We start from the raw sequence: 14,915 nt of genomic DNA, 5'->3' as shown, positions 1-14,915 counted from the left end.
GGTTAAACCCTCCCCTCGGCAGGTAAGAAGGTTTGAACTTCTATTCTTAGAATCACAGTCTAATGTTTGGTTTAAACTATACTTGCATGAGGGGATTCCGGAGATCAGTTCGGGTTTGAGGATTAGGAGGAATATTGGGATAATGTGGAGTGTTATGAGCAGGTGTTCTCGCGTGGTTGAGTTTTGCATAGATGTGATGTGGGAGGGGATTGAGCCTCGTTGGGTCATTAGTAGTATGAATAAGGTGTAGGAGGCGGTTAGTAGGGTTGCGATTCCTGTTAGGATGATCGTGAAGGCAGATCAGTTGAATAAGGTGATTATAATGGTTAGCTCTGCTATGAGGTTTGTTGTTGGGGGTAAGGCTATGTTTGTTAGATTGGCCAGCAATCATCAGGTAGCTATGAGTGGTAGGAGAGGTTGTAGGCCTCGTGTGAGTAGTAGAATTCGGCTGTGCGTACGTTCATAGTTTGTGTTGGCTAGGCAGAATAGTATGGAGGAAGTTAGTCCATGGGAAATTATTAGGATCATTGCCCCTGAGAATGATCAGTGGGTTTGGATTATTCCTGCGGCGATAACTAGGCCTATGTGGCTAACGGATGAATAAGCGATTAGTGATTTTAGGTCTGTCTGTCGTAGGCAGATTGAGCTAGTCATTAGGGCGCCTCATAGGGCCAGGGTTAGGAAGGGGTAGTGCAGGAGGTTGGACAGTGGGCCCATAAATAGAGTGACTCGTATAATTCCGTATCCTCCTAGCTTTAGTAGTAGGGCGGCGAGGAGTATTGAGCCTGCGATGGGTGCTTCTACGTGGGCTTTTGGCAGTCAGAGGTGTAGGCCGTATAGTGGGGCTTTTACTATGAATGCTATGAGCAGTGCTAGACCTGATAGTATTCCTGTCCATGAGGTGGATAGGGTTGGGTGGGTTAGTTGTAGGGTTGGCAGGTGCAGGGTGCCAATTTTCACGTATAGGTGTATGATTGTGATTAGCAGGGGTAGAGAGCTTACTGGCGTGTAGAATAGCAGGTAGATGCCAGCGCTTAGGCGTTCTGGTTGGTTCCCCCATCGGGTGATTAAGATTAGGGTGGGAATGAGGGTTGCTTCAAATGAGATGTAAAATAGTGCTAGTTCTGTGGTGGAAAAGGCTAGTAGGATGAATGGCTGGACTGCGACTAAGGTTGAGATAAAGATTCGTTTGCGTTGTAGGGGTTCTTGTTGCAGGTGGTTTTGGCTTGCTATGATTATGAGTGGGAGTAGTCAGCAGGATAGTACTAGGAGGGGGGATGAGATTTGGTCAATTCCTGTTCAGTTGGATAAAAATTTGTAGGGGTAGTAGGTTGGGATTAATCACTGTAGGCTTAGGGCAGCGATTAGGAGGCTGTATAAGGTGGTGTTAGTCCATAGAAATTTTGGTGGAGACAGCAGGGCTGTTGGAAGAAGTATGATTGTGGGTAGGATGATTTTTAGCATTGCAGGAGGTTTAGGTTGTGTAGATGGTCGGAGCCATGTGTGCGGGTGGAGGCTACTAGGATGGCCAGGCCTGTGCCCGCCTCACACGCTGAGAAGGTTAGCATGAGAATTGGTACCATGGTGAATGAGGAGACTTGGTTTTCGATGGATCATATTGATAGGCCTACGAATATCGATAATATTATGCTTTCAAGGCATAGTAGGGCGGATACTAGGTGGGTTCGGTGGAAGGCTAGTCCTAGTCCGCTGAAAATGAAGGCTGAGTAGAAGCTTAAATGTAGGGGCGACATAAGAAAGTTACAGGGTTGGCTGTAATCTGCTGGGTCGAAACCAGCTATCTTTTTGGTTAGACTAACTTTCTGTTATTCTGCTCATTCTAGGCCCCCTTGAATTCACTCGTAGGCCAGTCCGAGTGTTAGGAGAAGGAGGATCACTACAGTTCAGGTGAGGGTCATTAGGGGGGATTGGAGTTGGACGGCTCATGGCAGGGGGAGTAGGAGGGCGATTTCTAGGTCGAATAGGACGAACAGGATGGCTACTGAGGAAGAATCGGACTGAGAATGGTAATCGAGCAGATCCAAGTGGGTCGAATCCACATTCGTACGGTGAGAGTTTCTCTGAGTCGGGGTTTATTTGGGCGAGTCAGAAGTTTAATGCGGTTAGGGCGGCGCTTAGGATTGATGATAGGGCGAATATGAACATGAGTGCGTTCATTGCTCTCCTCTGGGTTTATACCAGATTCTAGAGATTGGAAGTCAATTGTAATTAATATACTAGAAGAGCAAGATCCTCATCAGTAGATGGTTATGTAGAGGAATAGTCAGATGACGTCTACGAAGTGTCAGTATCAGGCTGCTGCCTCGAATCCGAAGTGGTGGTCTGATGTAAAGTGGAACTTGATCAGTCGGAAGAGGCAGACGGTCAGGAAGGAGGATCCGATGATTACGTGGAGTCCGTGGAATCCAGTGGCAACGAAGAAGGTAGATCCGTAGACGCTATCGGCGATTGAGAATGGGGCTTCGTGGTATTCTATTGCTTGTAGGGCTGTGAAGTAGAATCCCAGGAGGATCGTTAGGGTTAGGGCGTGGATGGCGTGTTTTCGGTTTCCTTCTGTGATGCTGTGATGGGCTCACGTTACGGTAACGCCTGAGGCTAGTAGGATGGCTGTGTTTAGTAGGGGGACTTCTATCGGGTTGAGTGGTTTAATTCCTGTTGGGGGTCATTGGCCTCCTAGTTCTGGGGTTGGGGCCAGGCTCGAGTGGAAGAACGCTCAGAAGAACCCTAAGAAGAAGAATGCTTCGGATGTGATGAAAAGGATTATGCTGTATCGTAGGCCTTTTTGGACTGTGGGAGTGTGATGGCCTTGGAAGGTGCTTTCTCGTACAATGTCTCGTCATCATTGGAGTATTACTAGGAGTATTGAGATGAGGCCTAGGGTTAGTAGTATGGATGAGTTGTAGTGGAATCACATGATTAATCCTGAGGTTGTGAGTAGGGCGGCGGCTGCCCCGAAGATTGGTCAAGGGCTTGGGTCAACTATGTGGTATGAGTGTGCTTGGTGTGCCATTAGATGTTTTCTTGTAAGTATAGGCTTAGAAGGAGCACGAAGACGTAGGCCTGGATTATGGCTACTGCTACTTCTAGGATGGTTAGGAGTAGTAGGATGATTATTGTTAGGATGGATACTGCAGGAAGGGTGGGTATTAATGCAATGGAGGCTGTAGAGATGAGTTGGATGAGTAAGTGTCCTGCTGTAAGGTTGGCTGTAAGGCGGACTCCGAGGGCTAGGGGGCGGATTAGTAGGCTGGTTGTTTCGATCAGGATTAGTGCGGGGATTAGGGGTGTAGGGGTACCTTCGGGTAATAGGTGGGCTAAAGAGGCTGATGGTTGGTTTCGTAGGCCTGTTAGTAGTGTGGCGAGCCATAGTGGGAAGGCTAGGGCTATGTTCATAGATAGTTGGGTGGTTGGGGTGAATGTATATGGAAGGAGGCCTAGAAGGTTGATTGTAAGAAGTATGATTATTAGGGATGTAAATATTATGGCTCATTTGTGGCCATTTTTGTCGAGTGGGACTATTAGTTGTTTTGTGATTAGGTGAAGGAGTCATGTTTGGATAGTAGAAAGGCGGTTGTTGATTCATCGGTTGTTTGGGGACGGGAATAGTAGGGCTGGGAAGAGTAGGGATAGTAGGATTAAGGGGATGCCGAATAGATTGGGGCTGGAAAATTGGTCAAAGAAGCTTAGGTTCATGGTCAGGATCATGGTGTGGGTTTGGTAGTGAGGGAGGTCTTATTTGATGGGGGGTTGGTTGTGGTGAAGGCTAGTAGTTTTGGTTGGATGAGGAGTGCTAGGGTTAATCAGGTTATAATTATGATTGAAAATCATGGTGCGGGGTTAAGCTGTGGCATATCATTAAGGAGGGGGAAGTCCCTCTTTGGCTAGCTTAAAAGGCTAGTGCTGTTGCATAGCTTCTTAATGATTAGGATGATGATAGAAGGGACGATCAGGCCTCGAAATGTGGGAGTGGGGTTGATTCTACTACAATGGGTATGTAGCTGTGATTAGCCCCGCAAATTTCTGAGCATTGTCCGTAAAAAATCCCAGGCCGGGTGGTAATGAATGAAGTTTGGTTTAGTCGGCCTGGGATTGCGTCTGTTTTAACTCCGAGCGTTGGGACTGCTCAGGAGTGGAGTACGTCTCCTGCAGTAATGATCACGCGGATGGGGGATTCTATTGGGATAACTACGCGGTGGTCAACTTCTAGCAGTCGGAAGTGGCCGTTGGGTAAGTCTGGGGTGGGCACTATGTAGGAGTCGAATGATAGGTCTTTGAAGTCTGTGTATTCGTAGCTTCAGTATCATTGGTGGCCGATGGCTTTTAGGGTGAGGTCTGGTTCGTCGATTTCGTCCATTATGTAGAGGATTTGTAGGGATGGGAGGGCGAGGAGTACCAGGACGATAGCAGGTAGGATTGTCCAGATCAGCTCTACTTCTTGGGCGTCTACAGCATTGGACGAGAGTTTTTCTGTTAGTATGTGGGCTAAAAGGTAGAGAACTAGGCTGCAGATAGCTAGGGCAACGATTAGGGCGTGGTCGTGGAATTCAACGAGTTCTTCTATGATGGGTGATGAGGCGTCTTGGAATCCTAGTTGGGAGTGGTTGGCCACATGAGATGTACAGGATTTTTACCTGTGATTTAGTCTTGACAAGGCTATGTAATTGGTTTACTAACGTCTCATAAGAAAGAAGCATGAGCGGTTAACCTCCTGGGAGACCCAGAAAACTTCACCCCAGCAAACCCACTAGTAACCCCACCACACATCAAGCCAGAATGATACTTCCTATTCGCCTACGCCATCCTACGTTCAATCCCAAATAAACTAGGAGGCGTATTAGCACTGGCCGCCTCCGTACTGATCCTATTCCTAATCCCATTCCTGCACAAATCAAAACAACGAGCAATAACATTCCGACCACTCTCCCAGCTCCTATTCTGAGTACTAGTCACCGACCTCCTCGTCCTAACATGAGTAGGAAGCCAACCCGTTGAACACCCATTCATCATCATCGGCCAACTCGCTTCAATCGCCTACTTCACTATCCTCCTATTTCTCCTCCCCGCCGCAAGCGCCCTAGAAAACAAAATACTCAACTGCTAAATACTCTAATAGTTTATAAAAACATTGGTCTTGTAAACCAAAGATTGAAGACTTACCACTTCTTAGAGTACCCCAAACTCAGAAAAAAAGGACTCAAACCTTTATCTCCAGCTCCCAAAGCTGGCATTTTCAATAAACTATTCTCTGACCCTAACCCCTAAACCGCCCGAATAGCACCCCGCGACAACCCCCGCACAAGCTCCAATACAACAAACAAAGTCAACAACAGCCCCCAACCCGCCACTAAAAACATCCCTGCCCCATGTGAATAAAACATGGAAACTCCACTAAAATCCGACCGAACAACAAACACCCCAACATTATTCACAGTAGAAACCCCGAACTTCCAAGCCCCCATAAACCCCCCAAACACCAACCCCCCAAAAACAATTGCCACAAACGCTACTGCACATCCAATCACCCGTCAATCCCCCCAAGCCCCAGGGAAAGGCTCCGCTGCTAAAGCTACTGAATAAACAAACACCACCAGCATACCCCCCAAATACACCATAAACAGCACTAAAGCCACGAACGAAACCCCAAGGCCCAGCAACCACCCGCACCCCGCCACAGACGCTAACACCAAACCAACAACCCCATAATACGGCGAAGGATTCGACGCCACACCCAAAACACCCACCGCAAAGCAAATCCCTAAAAAAAACATAAAGTCATTATTCCTGCCCGGACACTACCCGAGGCCTGCGGCTCGAAAAGCCGCCATTGTTCTCAACTACAGGAACTAACCGCAAGCCCCCAATAATTCTACCCCATCTATGCCATTATGCTTAACCCCCCCCCCCTCCCCCCCCGAGGCGGGGGTATTTGGTTATGCACATTCGTGCATAAATTTATATACCCCATATACATACATACTATAGTACCAGTAATATACATTATATACGGACTATCTTATAAGCAGGTGCTAAACCCATACATGTACACGGCCATTAAACCCTTAAACACACTCCTACCAAACCACCCGGCATGAATGTTCTAGGACCATACCCCACAACACCCAATACAACTCCACTCAAGCGCATAACAAGACCCCATTTTAATGAATGCTCACAGGACATGCTCCAACAACAACTCTCCACCACATATCTCATGCAGTTCGTATCAGACGGATTTATTAATCGTACTCCTCACGTGAAATCAGCAACCCGTTGCACATAATGTCCGGTATGACTAGCTTCAGGCCCATACGTTCCCCCTAAACCCCTCGCCCTCCTCACATTTTTGCGCCTCTGGTTCCTCGGTCAGGGCCATCCATTGGGTTCACTCACCCCTCCTTGCCCTTCAAAGTGGCATCTGTGAGTACTTTCACCTTCTCAATGCGTAATCGCGGCATGTTCCAGCTTTTTGGCGCCTCTGGTTCCTCTTATTTTTTCCGGGGTTACCTCACAGGTGGCTATTCCCAGTGATCTCGGGGGTCCCACAATCTAAGCCTGGACACACCTGCCTCACGGCCTATCCTATATTTCAAGGGTCCCTCGATGAGACGGTTGGCGTATATGGGGAATCATCCTGACACTGATGCACTTTGACCACATTCAGTTAATGTTACCTCCACCCTCCGGGTTAAATGGGGCTATTGGATGAATGCTCGTTGGACATAGCACAAAACAACAAATCATTAAGCGCAACCCCTGCGCTTCACAAACTAAACCAGTAAACTTTCGCTAACCACCATGTAGCATAAACCTTCATCGCCCAATCCCAGCAAACTACCTCTAAAACTCCATTAATCATCCCTTCCATGACATCATCGGAACGATATATATATACACACAAACACATACAAAATAACTTAAACTTATTAGAGAAACTCCAGTACTAAAAATAGTAAACACAAGCAATAATTTCATATACTTCACTCTCACTCACCACTCAACTATCAGCTAACCACACCCCCGTCCACATAGCTTAACACAAAGCATGGCACTGAAGTTGCCAAGATGGCATAAAACATGCCTGCGGACAAAAGACTTAGTCCTAACCTTACGGTTGGTTTTTGCTAAATATATACATGCAAGTTTCCGCGCCCCAGTGTAAACGCCCTCGACCACCTACCCCCATACAGGCCTTGAGGAGCGGGTATCAGGCACACCCAAGTAGTAGCCCAAGACGCCTCGCTAAGCCACGCCCCCACGGGTATTCAGCAGTAATTAACATTAAGCAATGAGTGCAAACTTGACTTAGTTATAGCAACAGCCTAACTTCAAGGGTTGGTAAATCTTGTGCCAGCCACCGCGGTCATACAAGAAACCCAAATCAACCGTCCTATTGACACGGCGTAAAGAGTGGTAAAATGCCTATCCTAGCTAACTAAGATCAAAATGCAACTGAGCTGTCATAAGCCCAAGATGCACCTAAACACACCATTAAGATGATCTTAGGAACTAACGACTGATTTAAACCCACGAAAGCCAGGGCCCAAACTGGGATTAGATACCCCACTATGCCTGGCCCTAAATCTTGATACTTACTTTACCGAAGTATCCGCCAGAGAACTACGAGCACAAACGCTTAAAACTCTAAGGACTTGGCGGTGCCCCAAACCCACCTAGAGGAGCCTGTTCTACAATCGATAATCCCCGATTAACCCAACCACCCCTTGCCAACACAGCCTACATACCGCCGTCGCCAGCCCACCTCGAATGAGAGCACAACAGTGGACACAATAGCACCCCGCTAATAAGACAGGTCAAGGTATAGCCTATGGAGTGGAAGAAATGGGCTACATTCCCTATTCATAGGGCACACGGAAAGAAGCGTGAAACCACTTCTGGAAGGCGGATTTAGCAGTAAAGTGGGACAATAGAGCCTACTTTAAGCCGGCCCTGGGGCACGTACATGGTTAAACATGCCTGTTAGTAGTGTGGCGAGCCATAGTGGGAAGGCTAGGGCTATGTTCATAGATAGTTGGGTGGTTGGGGTGAATGTATATGGAAGGAGGCCTAGAAGGTTGATTGTAAGAAGTATGATTATTAGGGATGTAAATATTATGGCTCATTTGTGGCCATTTTTGTTGAGTGGGACTATTAGTTGTTTTGTGATTAGGTGAAGGAGTCATGTTTGGATAGTAGAAAGGCAGTTGTTGATTCATCGGTTGTTTGGGGACGGGAATAGTAGGGCTGGGAAGAGTAGGGATAGTAGGATTAAGGGGATGCCGAATAGATTGGGGCTGGAAAATTGGTCAAAGAAGCTTAGGTTCATGGTCAGGATCATGGTGTGGGTTTGGTAGTGAGGGAGGTCTTATTTGATGGGGGGTTGGTTGTGGTGAAGGCTAGTAGTTTTGGTTGGATGAGGAGTGCTAGGGTTAATCAGGTTATAATTATGATTGAAAATCATGGTGCGGGGTTAAGCTGTGGCATATCATTAAGGAGGGGGAAGTCCCTCTTTGGCTAGCTTAAAAGGCTAGTGCTGTTGCATAGCTTCTTAATGATTAGGATGATGATAGAAGGGACGATCAGGCCTCGAAATGTGGGAGTGGGGTTGATTCTACTACAATGGGTATGTAGCTGTGATTAGCCCCGCAAATTTCTGAGCATTGTCCGTAAAAAATCCCAGGCCGGGTGGTAATGAATGAAGTTTGGTTTAGTCGGCCTGGGATTGCGTCTGTTTTAACTCCGAGCGTTGGGACTGCTCAGGAGTGGAGTACGTCTCCTGCAGTAATGATCACGCGGATGGGGGATTCTATTGGGATAACTACGCGGTGGTCAACTTCTAGCAGTCGGAAGTGGCCGTTGGGTAAGTCTGGGGTGGGCACTATGTAGGAGTCGAATGATAGGTCTTTGAAGTCTGTGTATTCGTAGCTTCAGTATCATTGGTGGCCGATGGCTTTTAGGGTGAGGTCTGGTTCATCGATTTTGTCCATTATGTAGAGGATTTGTAGGGATGGGAGGGCGAGGAGTACCAGGACGATAGCAGGTAGGATTGTCCAGATCAGCTCTACTTCTTGGGCGTCTACAGCATTGGACGAGAGTTTTTCTGTTAGTATGTGGGCTAAAAGGTAGAGAACTAGGCTGCAGATAGCTAGGGCAACGATTAGGGCGTGGTCGTGGAATTCAACGAGTTCTTCTATGATGGGTGATGAGGCGTCTTGGAATCCTAGTTGGGAGTGGTTGGCCACATGAGATGTACAGGATTTTTACCTGTGATTTAGTCTTGACAAGGCTATGTAATTGGTTTACTAACGTCTCATAAGAAAGAAGCATGAGCGGTGAATGCAGTTGGCTTGAAACCAGCATGTGAGGGTTCGATTCCTTCCTTTCTTGTACTTGGACGAAGGCCGGTTCCTCGAAAGTATGGTATGGGGGAGGGCAGCCGTGGATTCATTCAACGTTTGTGGTAGTTAGTTCTGGTTGTAGGACTTTTCGTTTGGCCGAAAAGGCTTCTCAGATGATGAATATTAGTATGATTACGGCTACTATTGAGATTAGGGAGCCGATGGAGGAAATGGTGTTTCATAGTGTGTAGGCGTCGGGATAGTCCGAGTATCGTCGGGGTATTCCTGCTAGGCCTAGGAAGTGCTGGGGGAAGAACGTTAGGTTTACTCCTGTAAATATTACCCCGAAGTGGGCTTTTGCTCATGTTTGGTGTAGGGTAAACCCAGTGAGTAGTGGGAATCAGTGAGTAAATCCTGCTAGAATGGCAAAGACGGCGCCTATGGATAGGACGTAGTGGAAGTGGGCAACTACGTAGTACGTGTCGTGCAGGGCGATGTCTAGGGAAGAGTTTGCAAGAACGATTCCTGTTAATCCTCCGATGGTAAATAGGAAGATAAATCCTAGAGCTCATAGTATTGGGGGGGGTCTCATTTGATTGTTCCTCCGTGCAGGGTGGCTAGTCAGCTAAATACTTTGATTCCGGTAGGGATGGCAATGATTATAGTGGCTGATGTAAAGTAGGCTTGGGTATCAACGTCTATTCCTACTGTAAACATGTGGTGAGCTCAGACGATGAATCCTAGGAAGCCGATGGATAGTATGGCTCAGACTATTCCCATGTAGCCGAAGGGCTCCTTTTTGCCTGAGTAGTACGTGACTACGTGTGAGATGATTCCGAACCCCGGTAGGATCAGAATATAGACTTCTGGGTGTCCGAAGAATCAGAATAGGTGTTGGTACAGGATTGGGTCTCCTCCTCCAGCGGGGTCGAAGAATGTGGTGTTTAGGTTTCGATCAGTTAGTAATATTGTAATACCGGCGGCGAGTACGGGGAGTGATAGAAGGAGTAGGATGGCGGTAATTAGTACGGATCAGACAAATAGTGGGGTTTGGTATTGTGAGAGTGCGGGGGGTTTTATGTTGATGGCTGTGGTGATAAAGTTGATGGCCCCAAGGATGGAGGAGATACCGGCTAAGTGGAGTGAGAAGATAGCCAGGTCTACTGAAGCTCCGGCGTGGGCAAGGTCACCTGCTAGGGGAGGGTAGACAGTTCAGCCTGTGCCGGCGCCAGCTTCTACAGTGGATGAGGCTAGTAGGAGGAGGAATGATGGGGGGAGGAGTCAAAAGCTTATGTTGTTTATTCGCGGGAATGCTATGTCGGGGGCACCGATTATGAGGGGGACTAATCAGTTGCCGAATCCTCCGATCATGATGGGTATGACTATAAAGAAGCTTATTACAAAGGCGTGAGCGGTAACGATTACATTGTAAATTTGGTCGTCGCCTAGGAGAGTTCCTGGTTGTCCTAGTTCTGCGCGGATTAATAGGCTGAGTGCGGTGCCGACTATTCCTGCTCATGCCCCGAAGATGAGGTACAGGGTGCCAATATCCTTATGGTTAGTGGAAAATAGTCATCGGTTGATGAAGGTGACGGGTAAGATGGCTGAGTGTTGAAGCGTTAGGCTGTAGTCCTTTTTACAGAGGTTTAATTCCTCTTCTTATCGGCTCTGTAGTGAAATTCATGTTGAGTTGCAAGCTCATCGATGCGCACTAGGGTGCGTCAGGGTCTTTGTAGGCAGAAGCCAATTGGTTTAGGCATTTAGCTGTTAACTAGAGTTTTGTGGGATCGAAGCCCATCTGTCTAGGGAGGCTTTAGCTTAATTAAAGCGTCTGACTTGCATTCAGAAGATACAGGTTAATATTCTGTAAGTCTTAATGTGCAGAAACTAAGAGGGTTTAACTCTTATTTAAGGCTTTGAAGGCCTTCGGTTTGGGGTGTTATCCTAAGTTTCTAGACAATGGCATGTATTATTGGGGACAGGGGAAGTAAGAGGATTGATAGTGAGGCAAGGACCGCAGTAGGTGTGCTTGGGGCTTTGCTAGTGTATCATTGTTTTATGTGGTTAGAGGAGTTGGGGGGAAGGGTAATTGTTGAGTGGTATGCGAGGCGTAGGTAGAAGAAGAGGCTGAGCAGTGATAGCATGGCAATTGCCATGGCTGCTGGTGTTATTTCCTGTTTAGTTAGTTCTTGGATGATAAGTCACTTTGGTATAAAGCCTGTTAATGGGGGGAGGCCTGCTAGGGATAAAAGTACTAGTATTAGGGTGGCGTTTAGCACTGGGGTTTTTGTTCATGAGGTTGTGATCATGGATAGGTTAAGGGCTTTGATTTTGTTAAGGGCTAGGAATACGGCTGATGTTATGATTGTGTATAGGTAGAAGGTAAGTAAGGCCAATTTGGGGCTGTAAACTAGGATGATGGCGATTCAGCCTAAGTGGGAGATGGACGAGAAGGCTAGGATTTTGCGTGTTTGTGTTTGGTTCAGTCCTATTCAGCCTCCCAGTGCTGTTGAGGCTAGGGCCATGGCGGTGAGTAGAGCTGGGTCGAGGGATTTGGATGTTAGTAGGAGCAGGGTTAGTGGGGGGAATTTTATGAGGGTCGAGAGTAGCAGGGCTGTTATTAGTGGCGATCCTTGTAGTACTTCTGGGAATCAGAAGTGAAATGGCACTAGGCCCAGTTTAATAGCGATTGCTGCTGTCAGTAGTAGACAGGAGGTTGGGTGGTTTATTTGTGTGATGTCTCATTGGCCAGTGACTCAGGCATTGGTTATGCTAGAGAATAGGACCAGGGCGGAAGCAGCTGCTTGGGTTAGGAAGTATTTCGTTGCGGCTTCTACTGCTCGTGGGTGGTGGGATTTGGCAATTAGGGGAATGATGGCTAGTGCGTTGATCTCCAGTCCTGTCCAGGCCAGAACTCAGTGGTTGCTGGAAATTGTGATTGTGGTGCCCAAGATGAGGCTGAAGGTTATGATTGGGGTCGCGTAAGGGTTCATTAGTAGAGGAGGGGGTTAAACCATCATTTTCGGGGTATGGGCCCGATAGCTTGATTAGCTGACTCTACTAGAAAATAATATAAGGGAAGTATGGAGAATTTTGATTTCTCTTGTGTGGGTTCAATTCCTACTTTTCTAAGGTCAACAGGAAATGAGAGGGCTGTTATACCTCTATGTTCACTTTATCATAGTGACCCTTTGTAGTTCAGGCACATTTCCTTATGTAAGGAGGTAGGCCTGCATAGCAGATAGGTATGCTGATGTGTCAGAGGCACAGAGCTAGTGTGAGGGGTAGGAAGTTTTTTCATAGTAGGTGCATTAGTTGGTCATATCGGAATCGTGGGTATGAAGCTCGGACCCATAAGAAACCAGAAGATAGTAGGAGGACTTTTGTGGCTAGGATGACGGGGAATAGTTCTGTGGGTGGCCCTAGGGCGCTTGGGTTTAGGAATATGATGGCTGTAAGTGTATTTATTAGCATAATGTTCGCATATTCAGCTAGGAAGAATAAGGCGAAGGGTCCTGCGGCGTATTCAACGTTAAACCCTGAGACTAGCTCAGATTCACCCTCTGTGAGGTCAAAAGGAGCTCGGTTTGTCTCTGCTAGGGTGGATACGTATCATATTATTGCTAGGGGTCATGAGGAGAAAATGAAGTATAGAGGCTCCTGTGCGATGGCAAAGGAGCTGAGTGTGTAGCTTCCGCTTAGTATGATTATTGATAGCAGTATTATGGCCAGTGTCACTTCGTATGAAATGGTCTGTGCTACTGCCCGTAGGGCTCCGATTAGTGCGTATTTTGAGTTCGAGGCTCAGCCTGATCATAGGACTGAGTAGACGGCTAGGCTTGACATGGCTATTAGGAAGAGAACTCCGAGGTTTAGATCTGCTAGGGGAAATGGGAGTGGTAGTGGTGCTCAAGTGGTGAGGGCTAGGACAAGGGCTAGTATTGGTATCAGAATGAATAGAAGTGGGGAAGAGGTAGAGGGTCGGATGGGCTCTTTGGTAAATAGTTTCAGTCCGTCCGCAAATGGTTGAAGTAGGCCAAAAGGCCCGACAACGTTAGGGCCTTTGCGGGATTGTATGTAGCTTAGGATTTTCCGTTCTACTAGGGTTAGGAAGGCTACGGCAATCAGGATTGGGATGATGTATAGGAGGGATATAATGAGGCAGCTTAGTGTTGTTATTTGAATCATGGGTGAAGCTAGGGAGAGGATTTGAACCTCTGGGGAAAGGGCTTAAGCCTTCTGCACTTGCCGGGCTCTGCCACTCTAGCTGGTCCTTTTCTAGGATTGAAAGTGGTGGGGGAAGGCCCTCTTCACGGTTTAGTTGGTTTCACTGCTTAGAGGGGGGGGGCGTGCTTGTGGTATTGGCCCCACTTTCCCGGTCCTTTCGTACTGGGGAGAGTGTGTCATAGATAGAAACCGACCTGGATTGCTCCGGTCTGAACTCAGATCACGTAGGACTGTTAATCGTTGAACAAACGAACCCTTAATAGCGGCTGCACCATTAGGATGTCCTGATCCAACATCGAGGTCGTAAACCCCCCTGTCGATATGGGCTCTTGAGGGGGATTGCGCTGTTATCCCTGGGGTAGCTTGGTCCATTAATCAATTATATTGGGTCTGGTCACTGTTAGCACTTTGAGGGGTAGCTCTAGGTAAAGAGGTATGGTCTTGTTTTTGGAGGATTTGTTCTCCTCCAAGGTCGCCCCAACCGAAAAATATCGACCAGGCTCTGCGATGGTAGTGGCCCCAGTGGGGTTGATTGAGGATTCGCGGTGGTCGTTGATTTTTAAGTTCCACAGGGTCTTCTCGTCTTATGTTCACATCCCCGCTTTTGCACGGGGAGATCAATTTCACTGATTATCTGTGAGAGACAGTTAAGACCTCGTTTAGCCATTCATACACGTCTCGATTTATGGGACAATTGATTGCGCTACCTTTGCACGGTTAGGATACCGCGGCCGTTAAACCTAAGTCACCGGGCAGGCATCACCTTCAATACTTGTTTAATTTGCTGAAGGCTATGTTTTTGGTAAACAGTCGGGCCTTATTAATTTGCCGAGTTCCTTTCACAGATTTTAATCGCTCTTATAGGCGCTCCTGAGTCGGGTTAACAGGGTTAGTTAATACGTGGTCTTGTAGGGGTTTTTGTATCTGTCTAGGTCTGTTAATAATGTTTCTATGTAAGCTTGCGCCGTTAGAGGGGTGTGGCCCTGAGTTACTTATTTTAGCATTAATTCTCCTATATTCATAGGTTGACCTGTTTGTGATAAGGGAATCATCTTATTTTGGTATTTTTAGGTGGTGGAGCTTTGACGCACTCTTTTTTGATGGCTGCTTTAGGGCCCACGGTAGGATCAGTAGTAAGAATTATCCGCTAGTCGAGGTTGTGTCCTTTTTTAATGGAGCTGTCCCTCCATTAAATAGCTCTTAATCATCTCATTAGGGTTCAGGATGTCCGGTAGGGAGGATTAAGGGGGAACTTAGATTCGTTTCACAGGTAACCAGCTATCACCCAGCTCGGTTGGCTTTTCACCTCTACTGACAAGTCATCCCACTCTT

At 47.2% G+C, this 14,915-nt stretch overlaps 2 long non-coding RNA genes across 5 annotated transcripts in view; one reads left to right on the top strand and one right to left on the bottom strand.

Annotated features, from left to right (window-relative positions):
• LOC308187504 overlaps positions 1–5,781 on the bottom strand; it is a 535,540-nt gene extending 529,759 nt beyond the window's left edge. For all 4 annotated transcript variants that reach the window (XR_013944735.1, XR_013944736.1, XR_013944737.1 and 1 more), the window contains exon 1: positions 4,727–5,781. This is a non-coding gene — a long non-coding RNA (uncharacterized lncRNA). The remainder of the gene's footprint in view (positions 1–4,726) is intronic.
• The window catches only part of LOC308187508, a 233,129-nt gene that overhangs the window by 2,831 nt on the left and 215,383 nt on the right, over positions 1–14,915 (top strand). The window lies entirely within an intron of this gene.

Source organism: Anser brachyrhynchus (genome assembly GCF_964034855.1).
Source record: "Anser brachyrhynchus genome assembly, chromosome: 1".
In the NCBI taxonomy this organism is placed as follows: domain Eukaryota; kingdom Metazoa; phylum Chordata; class Aves; order Anseriformes; family Anatidae; genus Anser; species Anser brachyrhynchus.
Note: the sequence above shows the minus strand (reverse complement) of the source record. Positions and strands in the feature narration are given on the sequence as shown.